This window comes from Salvelinus alpinus, chromosome 17 (genome assembly GCF_045679555.1).
Source record: "Salvelinus alpinus chromosome 17, SLU_Salpinus.1, whole genome shotgun sequence".
Taxonomy (NCBI): domain Eukaryota; kingdom Metazoa; phylum Chordata; class Actinopteri; order Salmoniformes; family Salmonidae; genus Salvelinus; species Salvelinus alpinus.
The window spans coordinates 42,013,516-42,029,494 of record NC_092102.1 but is presented as its reverse complement, the minus strand read 5'-3'; the positions used below and the strand labels follow the sequence as shown (position 1 = coordinate 42,029,494).

The following is a 15,979-nucleotide window of genomic DNA, read 5'->3' as shown; positions in this document are numbered from 1 at the left end:
CCTGACGTCCTCAGGCATGGATGGACGTTGAATACTGACTTGTATCACGGGTGACCTGGCTGCACAGGCACACATGCAACACATTCCCACCTCTAGTAACCCAACAGAAGCTCCTAATCTTTTTATAGGACTGAGTGCTCATTAGTGTGTTTTCCTTCTGTCTCACATGAGGAGTAACAGAGTTATTAATAGACTCACTATACACAGGCACGCGCACACACACACACACACACACACACACACACACACACACACACACACACACACACACACACACACACACACACACACACACACACACACACACACACACACACACACACACACACACACACACACACACACACACACACGCACGCACGCACACACACACACACACACACACACACACACAGGGAGGGAAAGGAGAAGTAGGCCCAAAATGTACAGTAGGCCCATAGTGTACAGTGGGCCCATAGTGTATAGTAGGCCCATAGTGTACAGTAGGCCAATAGAGTACAGTAGGCCCATAGTGTACAGTAGGCCCATAGTGTACAGTAGACCCATAGAGTACAGTAGACCCATAGTGTACAGTAGGCCCATAGAGTACAGTAGACCCAAAGTGTACAGTAGGCCCATAGAGTACAGTAGGCCCACAGTGTACAGTAGGCCCATAGAGTACAGTAGGCCCATAGTGTACAGTAGGCCCAAAGTGTACAGTAGGCCCACAGTGTACAGTAGGCCCATAGTGTACAGTAGGCCCATAGTGTACAGTAGACCCAAAGTGTACAGTAGGCCCACAGTGTACAGTAGACCCATAGTGTACAGTAGTCCCACAGTGTACAGTAGGCCCATAGTGTACAGTAGTCCCATAGTGTACAGTAGGCCCATAGGGTACAGTAGTCCCATAGTGTACAGTAGGCCCATAGGGTATGTACCACAGCCCATAGATTACAGTGTCGGATTGATAGATCTTGGGGTCAAATAACCTGTGTCAGGATTATTGTCATAATTAAATTAACATCTCATAATCTGGCATAAACCCAGGGTTAACGTACACTACTGTAGAACACCTACTCATTCAATGGTTTTTCTTTATTTTTACTATTTTCTATATTGTAGAATAATAGTGAAGACATCAAAACTATGAAATAACACATGGAATCATGTAGTAACCAAATAAGTAAGTATTATTAGTATTTGAGATTTGAGATTTGTCAAATAGCCAGCCTTGATGACAGCTTGCACACACTTGGCATTCTCTCAACCAGCTTCACCTGGAATGCTTTTCCAACAGTCTTGAAGGAGTTCCCACATATGGTGAGCACTTGTTGGCTGCTTTTCCTTCACTGAAATAGCCCTTACACAGCCTGGAGGTGTGTTGGGTCATTGTCCTGTTGAAAAACAAATGATATTCCCACTAAGCCCAAACCAGATGGGATGGCATATCACTGCATAATGATGTTGTAGCCATGCTGGTTAAGTGTGTCTTGAATTCTAAACAAATCACAGACAGTGTCACCAGCAAAGCACCCCCACACCATAACACCTCCTCCTCCATGCTTTACGGTGGGAAATACACATGCGGAGATCATCCGTTCACCTACACCGTCTCACAAAGACACGGAAGTTGTAACCAAAAATCTCAGATTTGGAGTGGTTCATTGCTTGTGTTTCTTGGCCCATGCAAGTGTCTTCTTATTGGTGTCCTTTAGTAGTGGTTTATTTGCAGCAATTCGACCATGAAGGCCTGAACAGTTGATGTTGAGATGTGTCTGTTACTTGAACTATGTGGAGCATTTATTTGGGCGGCAATTTCTGAGGCTGGTAACTAATGAACTTATCCTCTGCAGCAGAGGGAACTCTGGGTCTTCCATTCCTGTGGCGGTCCTCATGAGAGACAGTTTCATCATAGCGCTTGATGGTTTTAGCGACTGCACTTGAAGAAATTTTCAAAGTTCTTGAAATGTTCCTGATTTACTGACCTTCATGTCTTCAAGTAATGATGGACTGTCGTTTCTCTTTGGTTATTTGAGATTTTCTTTCCATAATATGGGCTTTGTCTTTTACCAAATAGGTCTATCTTCTGTATACCTCCCCCTAACTTGTCACAACACAACGGAATGGCTCAAACGCATTAAGAAGGAAAGAAATTCCACAAATTAATGCCATGAGTGTGCAAAGCTATCATCAAGACAAAGGGAAGCTATTTGAAGAATCTCAAATCAAAACAACATTTTGATTTGTTTAAACACTTTTTTGGTTACTACATAATTCCATATGTGTTATTTCATAGTTTTGATGTCTTCACTATTATTCTACAATGTAGAAAATAGTCAAAATAAAGAAAAACCCTTGAATGAGCGGGTGTTCTAATACTTTTGACCGGTAGAGTATGTCACACACACAAGCGCACACACACAGACACGTCGTACACACCCACACGCACATACAGCTACATGCCATATGCTCCGAGCAGCTTAGTCCCAGAATAGAAACGTTTCCACGTTCAGATGCTTTGGGTGAAAAACAAATATTGTAGGAAGACTACAGTAACTCGCAATAGGGAATCCCAAATACTGCTCAACCATGGGGCCAATGGGACCAATAACAGGCTCTTAGTTGAACGAGACAGAAGTTATAGACAGTGTTAGGAATAATCAAAATTGAAGAGTGTCTCAGCTAGGGCTGTCGCGGTGACCGTATTACCTCCACACCGGTGGTCACGAGTCATGGAGGCAGTCAAATTCCACATGACTGTTCAGTCATGGTAATTAGGCTTCTCCAAGCGCTGATGCTGCTGATGGTCATTAGTAGCCTACCAAACTGCCTAACTGCCTGGTACTCAGCACCTTATTGTCCCTCTAATCACTCTGACATCAATGCAAATGTATTTGAAAATCTAATCAAACACTTCATGAGAGCTCATGAGCTCATGTTGTGCAACATTTCAATAGGCTATCCAATTGCACGAGAAAACAGAGTGATGGCCTCTACTAAAAATAGCAGAATAAGATTTCTATAGGCTAATCCTACTATATTTATTTCTCAACTTTCCTAACATTGATTATATTACAACAGGAGTATAGCCTACCTGGCTGGCATGAAAATAAACCACGGGGAAAAGTGTCCTCCATGCATTTTTCCTGCTGACCCTGTTTCGATACAGGTGCATGATAATGGTCCATTCTAAATCAATACAAATTTCACACATATATAATTTAGTATATGTAAAGAGAAGATTAAATCAAGAATAGTTTGATGGGTAACAATATTAGCCTATCACTTGTGAATGATATATTATCACTTGTGAATGATATATTATCACTTGTGAATGATGCCCAGCATAAGAAACAATGCCTTTTTTTGCATCTTTTCTAATCATATTCACAACCCTCATGTAGCCTAGCCCATAGGCCTATATGTTTTAATAAGGTTTGTATCACACCTCATGTAGCCTAGCCCATAGGCCTATATGTTTTAATAAGGTTTGTATCACACCTCATGTAGCCTAGCCCATAGGCCTATATGTTTTAATAAGGTTTGTATCACACCTCATGTAGCCTAGCCCATAGGCCTATATGTTTTAATAAGGTTAGTATCACACCTCATGTAGCCTAGCCCATAGGCCTATATGTTTTAATAAGGTTTGTATCACACCTCATGTAGCCTAGCCCATAGGCCTATATGTTTTAATAAGGTTTGTATCACACCTCATGTAGCCTAGCCCATAGGCCTATATGTTTTAATAAGGTTTGTATCACACCTCATGTAGCCTAGCCCATAGGCCTATATGTTTTAATAAGGTTAGTATCACACCTCATGTAGCCTAGCCCATAGGCCTATATGTTTTAATAAGGTTAGTATCACACCTCATGTAGCCTAGCCCATAGGCCTATATGTTTTAATAAGGTTAGTATCACACCTCATGTAGCCTAGCCCATAGGCCTATATGTTTTAATAAGGTTAGTATCACACCTCATGTAGCCTAGCCCATAGGCCTATATGTTTTAATAAGGTTAGTATCACACCTCATGTAGCCTAGCCCATAGGCCTATATGTTTTAATAAGGTTTGTATCACACCTCATGTAGCCTAGCCCATAGGCCTATATGTTTTAATAAGGTTTGTATCACACCTCATGTAGCCTAGCCCATAGGCCTATATGTTTTAATAAGGTTAGTATCACACCTCATGTAGCCTAGCCCATAGGCCTATATGTTTTAATAGGGTTAGTATCACACCTCATGTAGCCTAGCCCATAGGCCTATATGTGTTAATAAGGTTTGTATCACACCTCATGTAGCCTAGCCCATAGGCCTATATGTTTTAATAAGGTTAGTATCACACCTCATGTAGCCTAGCCCATAGGCCTATATGTGTTAATAAGGTTTGTATCACACCTCATGTAGCCTAGCCCATAGGCCTATATGTTTTAATAAGGTTTGTATCACACCTCATGTAGCCTAGCCCATAGGCCTATATGTTTTAATAAGGTTTGTATCACACCTCATGTAGCCTAGCCCATAGGCCTATATGTTTTAATAAGGTTTGTATCACAACTCATGTAGCCTAGCCCATAGGCCTATATGTTTTAATAAGGTTAGTATCACACCTCATGTAGCCTAGCCCATAGGCCTATATGTTTTAATAAGGTTAGTATCACACCTCATGTAGCCTAGCCCATAGGCCTATATGTTTTAATAAGGTTAGTATCACACCTCATGTAGCCTAGCCCATAGGCCTATATGTTTTAATAAGGTTTGTATCACACCTCATGTAGCCTAGCCCATAGGCCTATATGTTTTAATAAGGTTAGTATCACACCTCATGTAGCCTAGCCCATAGGCCTATATGTTTTAATAAGGTTTGTATCACACCTCATGTAGCCTAGCCCATAGGCCTATATGTTTTAATAAGGTTTGTATCACACCTCATGTAGCCTAGCCCATAGGCCTATATGTTTTAATAAGGTTTGTATCACACCTCATGTAGCCTAGCCCATAGGCCTATATGTGTTAATAAGGTTTGTATCACACCTCGTGTAGCCTAGCCCATAGGCCTATATGTGTTAATAAGGTTTGTATCACACCTCGTGTAGCCTAGCCCATAGGCCTATATGTTTTAATAAGGTTTGTATCACACCTCATGTAGCCTAGCCCATAGGCCTATATGTTTTAATAAGGTTTGTATCACACCTCATGTAGCCTAGCCCATAGGCCTATATGTTTTAATAAGGTTTGTATCACACCTCATGTAGCCTAGCCCATAGGCCTATATGTGTTAATAAGGTTTGTATCACACCTCGTGTAGCCTAGCCCATAGGCCTATATGTGTTAATAAGGTTTGTATCACACCTCGTGTAGCCTAGCCCATAGGCCTATATGTTTTAATAAGGTTTGTATCACACCTCATGTAGCCTAGCCCATAGGCCTATATGTTTTAATAAGGTTTGTATCACACCTCATGTAGCCTAGCCCATAGGCCTATATGTTTTAATAAGGTTTGTATCACAACTAATAACCTCTTAAAATTAAGCACACAGGTACCGCAGAACAGGTACCACAGAACAAGCACCGCAGAACAGAGATCATTTTCTGTATGAGTACACCAAGGGGATGGAAGGATAAACACAATGAGACTGTAGAGAGCAGACAATGGGAGGGGGAAAGGAGGAGAGCAGACAATGGGAGGGGGAAAGGAGGAGAGCAGACAATGGGAGGGGGAAAGGAGGAGAGCAGACAATGGGAGGAGGAAAGGAGAGCAGACAATGGGAGGGGGAAAGGAGGAGAGCAGACAATGGGAGGGGGAAAGGAGGAGAGCAGACAATGGGAGGGGGAAAGGAGGAGAGCAGACAATGGGAGGAGGAAAGGAGGAGAGCAGACAATGGGAGGGGGAAAGGAGGAGAGCAGACAATGGGAGGAGGAAAGGAGAGCAGACAATGGGAGGGGGAAAGGAGGAGAGCAGACAATGGGAGGGGGATAGGAGGAGAGCAGACAATGGGAGGGGGAAAGGAGGAGAGCAGAGATCTGCGAGGAGACCCCCTGATGCTTGAGTCACCATAGCAACTGTCTCCAGAGAGTCAGATGACAATCATGTCCTCAGCTAAGAGTGCTCGTGTGTGTGTGTGTGTGTGTGTGTGTGTGTGTGTGTGTGTGTGTGTGTGTGTGTGTGTGTGTGTGTGTGTGTGTGTGTGTGTGTGTGTGTGTGTGTGTGTGTGTGTGTGTGTGTGTGTGTGGGTGTGTTTGTGTCACAGGGCTGAAGAGGCGAGTCTGAGAGTAATCTCAGCAGATTAAAGTGACTGTGTTTATCTAAAGACACACACACACACAGCAGAGACACAAACACACACAGCAGAGACACAAACACACACAGCAGAGACACTCATAATGACATAAGATGAATATAAGTAGAAAGTGAGAGAAATAGGGGAGAGAGAGAGAGAGAGAGAGAGAGAGAGAGAGAGAGAGAGAGAGAGAGAGAGAGAGAGAGAGAGAGAGAGAGAGAGAGAGAGAGAGAGACAGAGAGAGAGAGAGAGAGAGAGAGAGACAGAGAGAGACAGAGAGAGACAGAGAGAGACAGAGAGAGACAGAGAGAGACAGAGAGAGACAGAAAGCATGCTTTAATTAGGAGACCCAGGGGTCTGACATGTGGGTGCCTATTGAAGCTATGATTGTGTGTGTGTATTCTTTGAATGAGTCTCTGTGTTCACATGTGCACAATAATTGTGTGTGTGTGTGTGTGTGTGTGTGTGTGTGTGTGTGTGTGTGTGTGTGTGTGTGTGTGTGTGTGTGTGTGTGTGTGTGTGTGTGTGTGTGTGTGTGTGTGTGTGTGTGTGTGTGTGTGTGTGTGTGTGTGTGAGAGAGAGAGGGAGAGAGAGAGAAAGAAAGAGAGAAAGAGAGGGAGGGAGGGAGAGACCCCAACCAGCTAAGACCATCCCAAGCAAACCCTGGCCACACCCTATATAGGCCCCCAATATCAGACCTATGCCCCTTCTGCCCAGCCCATGCCCCCGCCCCCGCGGCAAGGACGTCAACATGACAGCAGGACATGTGCCCAGGCCGTGAGCAGAGCAACAGGCCCAACCCCCACTAATATACCCACCCAAGCCCCATCCTGCAACCTAAGAGGTATGTATCAGATGCTCAACATGCTCTTTTCACACCTACTGTGATGGTCCAGGCCAAACCACACAAAAACAACACTAGACACTATGGAACACAAAGCTTTTACTATCTCATCCTGGACTATCCAAGGCCTGAGGTCATCTGCCTTTGGACTAAAGAGCAGGAACCCGGACTTCATCAAATAAATCGGAAATACAGACATTGTCATCCTACAAGAAACCTGGTATAGAGGAGATGGACCCACTGGTTTCCCTCTAGGTTACAGAGAGCTGGTAGTCCCATCCACCAAACTACCAGGTGTGAAACAGGGAAGGGACTCAGGGGGTATGCTAATTTGGGATGGAGCAGACCTAACTCACGCTATTAAATTAATCAAAGCAGGAACATTTTACATTTGGCTAGAAATGAATTAGGAAATTATCTCAACAGAGAAAAATGTCCTCATGTGTGCTACCTATATCCCCCCAATAGAATCCCCATACTTTAATGAAGACAGCTTCTCCATCCTGGAGAGGGAGGTCAACCATTTTCAGGCTCATCATGTACTAGTCTGTGGCGACCCAAATGCCAGAAACTGACACCCTCAGCACACAGGGGCACAAACACCTACCTGGAGGTGACAGCATTCCCTCCCCCCTACACACAACTATGACAGCATAACCAACATAAATGGGTCATAACTCCTGCAGCTCTTTCGCTGGGTATGTACATAGTCAATGGTAGGCTTTGAGGAGACTCCTATGGGAAGTACACCTATAGCTCATCTCTTCGCAGTAGTACTGTAGAATACTTTATCACTGACCTCAACCCAGAGTCTCTGGGTTCACAGTCATTCCACTGATACCCCTATCAGATTACAGCAAAATCACACTCTACTTGAACAGAGCTATGCTCAATCATTAGGCATCAAAGCCAAAGGAACTGAATAATATTAAGTAACACTGTAGACGGAAGGAAAATAGTGTGGAAATCTACCAAGAAACAATTAGGCAACAAGAAATTCAATCCCTTCCAGACAATTTCCTGGACAAAATGTTTCACTTTAGTGAAGGTGTAAACTTAGCAGTAGAAAACCTAAACAGTATATTTGACCTCTCAGCTTCCCTATAAAATCAAAAAACGTAATGGAGACAACCTAAGAAAATAACAACAATGACAAATGGTTTGATGAAGAATGCAAAAACCTAAAAAAACGAATTGAGAAATCTATCCAACCAAAAACATAGAGACCCAGAAAACCTGAGCCTACGCCTTCACTATGGTGAATCACTAAAACAATACAGAAATACACTACGGAAAAAGAAGGAACAGCACGTCAGAAATCCGCTCAGTGTAATTGAAGAATCCATAGAATCTAACCACTTCTGGGAAAATTGGAAAACTCTAAACAAACAACAACACAAAGAGTTATCTATCCAAAATGGAGATGTATGGGTAAACCACTTCTCCAATATGTTTGGCCCTATAACAAAGAATAAAGAGCAAAAACATATACATGATCAAATACAAATCCTAGAATCAACTATTAAAGACTACCAGAACCCACTGGATTCTCCAATTACAATGAATGAACTACAGGACAAAATACAAACCCTCCAAGCCAAAACGGCCTGTGGGATTGATGGTATCCTAAATTAAATTATAAAATATACAGACCACAGATTCCAATTGGCTATACTTCAACTCTTTAACATCATCCTCAGCTCTGGCATATTCCCCAATATTTGGAACCAAGGACTGACCACCCCAATCCAGAAAAGTGGTGACAAATTTGACCTCAATAACTACTCTGGGATGTGTCAACAGCAACCTTGGAAAATCTTCTGCATTATCTTTAACAGCAGACTTGTACATTTCCTCAGCGAAAACAATTTACTGTCAAATGTCAAATTGTTTTTTTACTGAATTACCATACGACATACCACATATTCACCCTGCACACCCCAACTGACAAACAAACAAACCAAAACAAAGGCAAAGTCTTCCCATGCTTTGTTGATTTCCCCAAAAAATTGGCATTAGGGCCTGCTATACAAATTGATGAAAAGTGGTGTTGGGGGAAAAACATACGACATTATAAAATCCATGTAGACAAACAACAAGTGTGCGGTTAAAATGGCCAAAAAACACACACATTTCTTTCCACAGGGCCGGGGGGTGAGGCAGGGATGCAGCTTTATCCCCACCCTCTTCAACATATATATCAACGAATTAGTGAGGGCACTAGAACAGTCTGCAGCACCCGGCCTCACCCTACTAGAATCTGAAGTCAAATGTCTACTGTTTGCTGATGATCTGGTGCTTCTGGTGCCCCTGTCCCCAATCAAGGAGAGTTTACAGCAGCACCTAGATTTTCTGCACAGATTATGTCAGACCTGGGCCCTGACAGTAAATCTCAATAAGCCAAAAATAATGGTTCCAAATGGTGTTCTTTACCTCGCTGATCAGAATAATACCCTGTAATGTTTGTTAATGCTTTGTAACTTAAGCTTTATGCCTTGTATAACGTAACAGTTCATTTTACAATGTAATTACATACACTTGCATTTAGAATTCCATTCTCAGACCTTTGTTGACCTTTCAATTACTGTAACTCATCTATAGTCTCTTGCATATTGCTAAATAATCTTTATGGAGTCAGATAGTCAGTATAATAGACTTTGTCATATTAATTACATAGTCTTTATCATGGGTCGCATAGGAGATACAGTGAACAAAAATTTAACGCAGCATGTAGTGTAGGTCCCATGGTACATGAGATTAAATATATGTAGCATATCATATATGTATCCCCTCCAGACAGGCAGAAACTCAAACAGGATGAAACTGTGACTGGGACCATTCAATGCTGGTCTGACCAATCGGAATCCAGGCTTCAAGATTGTTTTGATCTCGCGGACTGGTATATGTTCCGGGTAGCCTCAGAGAATAATATAGATTTATACGCTGATTTGGTGAGTGAGTTTATAAGGAGGTGCATTGGAGATGTTGTTCCCACTGTGACTATTAAAACCTACCCTAACCAGAAACCGTGGATAGATGGCGGCATTCTGCAAAACTGAAAGCGCGAACCAACGCATTTAACCACGGAAAGATGACCGGGAACATGGCCGAATACAAACAGTGCAGTTATTCCCTTCGCAAAGCAATCAAGCAGGCTAAACATCGGTATAGGGACAAAGTGGAGTCGCAATTCAACGGCTCAGACACGAGATGTATGTGGCAGGGACTATAGGCAATCACGGACTACAAAAAGAAAACCAGCGACGTCACGGACACCGACATCTTGCTTCCAGACAAACAAAACACCTTGTTTGCCCGCTTTGAGGATAATACAGTGCCATCGACGCGGCCAGCTACCAAGGACTGCGGCCCCCCCTCTCCTTCTTCGTGGACGACGCCAGAAAGACATTTAAACGCGCTAACCCTCGCAAGGCTGCCAGCCCAGACAACATCCCTAGCCGCGTCCTCAGAGCATGCACAGACCAGCTGGCTGGTGTGTTTACAGACATATTCAAACTCTCCCTATCACAGTCTGCCTTCCCCACATGCTTCAAGATGGTCACCATTGTTTCTGTACCAAAGAAAGCAAAGGTAACTGAACTGAATGACAATCGCCCCATAGCACTCACTTCTGTCATCATGAAGTTCTTTGAGAGACTAATCAAGGATCATATCACCTCCACCCTACCTGTCACACTAGACCCACTGCAATTTGTATACCACCCCAATAGGTCCACAGACGATGCAATCGCAATCACACTGCACACTGCCCTAACCCATCTGGACAAGAGGAATACCTATGTAAGAATGCTGTTCATTGACTACAGCTCAGCATTCAACACCATAGTACCCTCCAAGTGTAACCGATGTGAAATGGCTAGCTAGGTAGCGGTGGTGCGCGCTAACAGCCTTTCAGTCGGTGACGTCACTTGCTCTGAAACCTTGAAGTAGTGGTTCCCCTTGCTCTGCAAGGGCCGCGGCTTTTGTTGAGCGATGGGTAACAATGCTTCGTGGGTGACTGTTGTTGATGTGTGCAGAGGGTCCCTGGTTTGCGCCCGGGTCGGGGCGAGGGGACGGACTAAAGTTATACTGTTACATTGATGCTGTTTACCCGGATCACTGGTCGCTGTGGAAAAGGAGGAGGTCGAAAGGGGGGTGAATGTAACCGATGTGAAATGGCTAGCTAGGTAGCGGTGATGCGCGCTAGCAGCCTTTCAGTCGGTGACGTCACTTGCTCTGAAACCTTGAAGTAGTGGCTTTTGTGGAGCGATGGGTAACGATGCTTCGTGGGTGACTGTTGTTGACGTGTGCAGAGGGTCCCTGGTTCACGCCCGGGTCGAGGGGACGGACTAAAGTTATACTGTTACACAAGCTCATCATTAAGCTTGAGGCCCTGGGTCTCAACCCCGCCCTGTGCGATAGGGTCCTGTACTTCCTGACTGGCCGCCACCAGGTGGTGAAGGTAGGAAACAACATCTCCACTTCACTGATCCTCAACACTGGGGCCCCACAAGGGTGCATGCTCAGCCCCCTCCTGGACTCCCTGTTCACCCATGAGTGCGTGGCCATGCATGCCTCCAACTCGATTATCAAGTTTGCAGACGACACAACAGTAGTAGGCTTGATCACGAATAACGACGAGCCAGCCTACAGGGAGGAGGTGAGGGCACTCAGAGTGTGGTGTCAGGAAAACAACCTCTCACTCAACGTCAACAAAACAAAGGAGATGATCGTGGACTTCAGGAAACAGCGTAGGGAGCACCCCCCTATCCACATCGATGGGACAGCAGTGGAGAAGGTGGAAAGTTTCAAGTTCAAGTTCCGTGCACATCACGGACAAACTGAAATGGTCCACCAACACAGACAGTGTGGTAAAAAAGGCGCAACAGCGCCTCTTCAACCTCAGGAGGCTGAATACATTTGGCTTGTCACCTAAAACCCTCACAAACTTCTACAGATGCACAATTGAGAGCATCCTGTCGGGGTGTGTTACCGCCTGGTATGGCAACTGCACCGCCCACAACCGCAGGGCTCTCCAGAGGGTGGTGCGGTCTGCACAACGCATCACCGGGGGCAAACTACCTGCCCTCCAGGACACCTACAGCACCTGATGTCACAGGAAAGCCAAAAAGATCATAAAGGACAACAACCACCCGAGCCACTGCCTGTTCACCCCGCTACCATCCAGAAGGCACGGTCAGTACAGGCGCATCAAAGCTGGAACCGAGAGACTGAAAAACAACTTCTATGTCAAGACCATCAGACTGTTAAACAGCCATCACTAACACAGAGAGGCTGCTGCCTACATCAGACTTGAAATCATTGGCCACTCTAACAAATGGATCCCTAATCACTTTATTAATGCCACTTTAATAATGATGTTTACATATCTTGCACTACTCATCCCAGATGTATATACTGTATTTTATACCATCCTATTGCATCTAGTCTATGCCGGTCGGTCATGGCCCATCCATGTATTTATATGTACATATTCTTATTCATTCCCTTTACTTAGATTTGTGTGTATAAGGTAGTTGTTGTGGAATTGTGAGATAACTTGTTCGATATATTTCTGCACTGTCGGAACTAGAAGCACAAGCATTTCGCTACACTCGCATGAACATCTGCTAACAATATGCATGTGACCAATAAAATTTGATTTGATTTTAAATAAAAGATCCCAGAAATGTTCCATACTCACAAAAATCTTATTTCGCTCCAATTTTATGCACAAATTTGTTTACATCCTTGTTAGTGAGCATTTTTCCTTTGCCAAGATAATCCATCCACCTGACAGGTGTGGAATATCAAGAAGCTGATTAATCAGCATGATCAATACACAGGTGCTGCTTGTGCTGGGGACCAAAAAAGCCACTAAAATGTGCAGCTTTGTCACACAACACAATGCTACAGATGTCTCAAGTTTTGAGAGGGCGCGCAATTGGCATGTTGACTGCAGGAATGTCCACCAGAGCTGTTGCCAGAGAATTGAATGTTAATTTCTCTACTATAAGCCACCTCCAATTTTGTTTTATAAGCTACGGACATTTTATCGAAGGCAATTTGAATACACAAAAATACAGTGATGAGATCCTGAGACCCATTGTGAGGCCCATTATTTTTAAGGTATCTGTGACCAACATATGCATATAAATGTATCTATTCCCAGTCAGGTGAAATCCATAGATTAGGGCCTAATGAATTGATTTAAATTAACTGATTTCCTCATATGAATTGTAAATCACTAAAATCTTTGAAATTGTTGCATGTTGAATTTACATTTTTGTTCAGTATATATATATAATATGCATATGATAAATATTACCCCACTAAAAGGCATTATCTCATGGTAAAATCCATCCGCCTTAGCTTGTTTAATCTTTCAAAATGCCATGTTGTTCCTGTATTAAACACTTGTTCCTTCTATTAGCATGTGGTTGTAGTTCCCTGATAGTGACGTTCTAATCTAATTGTCCTTGTCCTTGTGTCCCTCCCATGGTCGCCATTCATCCAAACCCAAGTTGCTATGGGAACGCCTGTTGCAAAGACATGAGGGATGAGTGAGCAATCAGGTTTAGAGGGCTTTGTAATAACATTATGTAGGAAAGAGAGAGGGAGGGGACGGCGAGAGTGAAATGGAGAGGGGGAGAAGGAGGGGGGCGAGAAAGAATGAAGAGGGGATAGAGAGAGAGAGAGAGAGGGGAGAAGGAGGGGGCGAGAGAGAATGAAGAGGGGAGAGAGAGAGAGAGAGAGAGAGAGAGAGAGAGAGAGAGAGAGAGAGAGAGAGAGAGAGGGGAGAAGGAGGGGACAGAGAGAGTGAAATGGAGAGGGGGAGAGGGAGGGGGGCGAGAGAGAATGAAGAGGGGGGAGAGAGAGAGAGAGAGAGAGAGAGAGAGAGAGAGAGAGAGAGAGAGAGAGAGAGAGAGAGAGAGAGAGAGAGAGAGAGAGAGCGAAATAGAGAGGGGGAGAGAGAGAGAGAGAGAGAGAGAGAGAGAGAGAGAGAGAGAGAGAGAGAGAGAGAGAGAGAGAGAGAGAGAGAGAGAGAGAGAGAGAGAGAGAGCGAAATAGAGAGGGGGAGAGAGAGAGCGAAATAGAGAGGGGGAGAGAGAGAGAGAGAGCGAAATAGAGAGGGGGAGAGAGAGAGAGAGAGAGCGAAATAGAGAGGGGGAGAGAGAGAGAGAGAGAGAGCGAAATAGAGAGGGGGAGAGAGAGAGAGAGAGCGAAATAGAGAGGGGGAGAGAGAGAGAGAGAGAGAGCGAAATAGAGAGGGGGAGAGAGAGAGAGAGCGAAATAGAGAGGGGGAGAGAGAGAGAGAGAGAGAGCGAAATAGAGAGGGGGAGAGGGAGAGAGAGAGAGAGCGAAATAGAGAGGGAGAGAGAGAGAGAGAGAGAGAGAGAGCGAAATAGAGAGGGGGAGAGAGAGAGAGAGAGCGAAATAGAGAGGGGGAGAGGGAGAGGGAGAAAGGAAAGAAGACAGAACTCTTCTCAGAGAGAGGGTAGGGGACAGTGAGATGACACTGCGCAAATGACAGTGTAGCGCCAAACCTACCGAGTTGATTTATGATTTCTAGAATGTTTTAATTATATGCCCAGACTTTTCACTGTATTTTGTACAATTTGCATCGTGTTAAATATTAGCCACTATCGGTAGCCACCGTCAGTTATACCACCATACATTTAGAACTGTCACTTTAGTGATAGTTTCATTCCATTTTGCATCATTCCATTACATCCTTAGTTTTCTTTCCTCTGTCACGTTCGTGTGGTTGTTCCTGGGGATCGCTAGCAATAGTGGATCATATTAGGCTAACATATTACAGGTTGTGCAATAATGTGGAACATGGAACCTATTTGAATGGTTATGGAACGCAGCAGTTTAAACCTGCAGCCTGGCACGTTCCACGACGACTGGACAGTTGTCATCACTGTTCTATGATTAGTGAGGATTAGTAGGGTAGATTCATAGGACTACTGGTCAACCCCTATTGTACACTTTTCTCACCTTCTAATATTTGGATTGAACAATTTAACATGGCAACTTTCAGGATGAATCAAATCACTGTATTTTTGATTCACCAATATACTGTATTTGGTGTGTAAAGGCTATCCAAACCAGTTTTTATTATTATTCAGAAATACACAAAAGTATGTGGACACCTGCTCAGCAAACATCTCATTCCAAAATAATGGCCATTAATATAGAGTTGGTTCTCCCTTTGCTGCTATATCTAGTCTTTTCGGAAGGGTTTCCACGAGATGTTGGAACATTGCTGCAGGGACTTGCTTCCATTCAGCCTCAAGGAGAGTCCAGCAATCAGTACAGGAGTGGAGAGTGGGAGAGAGGGAGAGAGGGAGAGAGGGTGAGTGGGAGGGAGGGAGGGAGTGTGAGAGGGTGAGTGGGAGAGAGAAAAGGGAGAGAGGGAGAGTGGGAGAGAGGGTGAGTGGGAGAGTGGGAGAGTGGGAGAGAGTGTGAGAGGGAGAGTGGGAGAGAGGGTGAGTGGGAGAGAGGGAGAGAGGGTGAGTGGGAGAGAGGGAGAGGGTGAGAGGGAGAGAGGGTGAGTGGGAGAGAGGGAGAGAGGGTGAGTGGGAGAGAGGGTGAGAGGGAGAGAGGGTGAGAGGGAGGGAGAGAGGGTGAGTGTGAGAGAGGGAGAGAGGGTGAGAGGGAGGGAGGGAGGAAGAGAGGGAGGGAGGGAGAGGGGGTGAGTGGGAGAGAGGGAGAGAGGGTGAGAGGGAGGGAGGGAGAGTGGGAGAGAGGGTGAGTGGGAGAGAGGGAGAGAGGGTGAGAGGGAGGGAGGGAAAGATGGAGAGAGGGAGAGAGCGAGAGAGGGAGGGAGAGAGGGAGAGAGGGAGGGAGGGAGAGAGGGAGGGA

The 15,979-nt window shown here is 44.6% G+C and overlaps 1 protein-coding gene across 2 annotated transcripts in view; it reads right to left on the bottom strand.

The window, feature by feature from the left end:
* kcnd3 (potassium voltage-gated channel, Shal-related subfamily, member 3) overlaps positions 1-15,979 on the bottom strand; it is a 319,705-nt gene that overhangs the window by 167,184 nt on the left and 136,542 nt on the right. The window lies entirely within an intron of this gene.